General features: G+C 41.0%; 1 non-coding gene across 1 annotated transcript; it reads right to left on the reverse strand.

Annotated features, from left to right (window-relative positions):
* Positions 1 to 82, reverse strand: TRNAS-CGA (transfer RNA serine (anticodon CGA)). The gene has a single exon. It is a non-coding gene; the product is annotated as a tRNA-Ser (tRNA).
* Between the last annotated feature and the right edge of the window lie 296 nt (positions 83 to 378).

The raw sequence follows: 378 nt of genomic DNA on the forward strand, positions 1-378 counted from the left end.
CGTTGTTGGCAGGATTCGAACCTGCGCGGGGATACCCCAATGGATTTCGAGTCCATCGCCTTAACCACTTGGCCACAACAACTTGCTGTAAGCTGCTTACAAATATTTTGTTTGAACGTTTTCCCACATCAAAGTACTGATATTCTGCAATGCGCTTTTTAAAAACAATGTTTTTTTCATCATGCACGTTCTGTCCTAAAAACAAAAATTGCATGAGTATATCTCTGGATCTGTAAAAGGATACGCTTGCATTCAAACTCTCTTGTGGCACTCAAGTTTTTTGGACCCTGTTGCACTCTGTTTTTGCGCTGCTTTTAGTCTACAACCCATATTACAGAAGTCAACCATCTCTGAGTATTTGGGACTCCTTTGTAAGTG

Source organism: Triturus cristatus, chromosome 12 (genome assembly GCF_964204655.1).
Source record: "Triturus cristatus chromosome 12, aTriCri1.1, whole genome shotgun sequence".
Taxonomy (NCBI): Eukaryota; Metazoa; Chordata; class Amphibia; order Caudata; family Salamandridae; genus Triturus; species Triturus cristatus.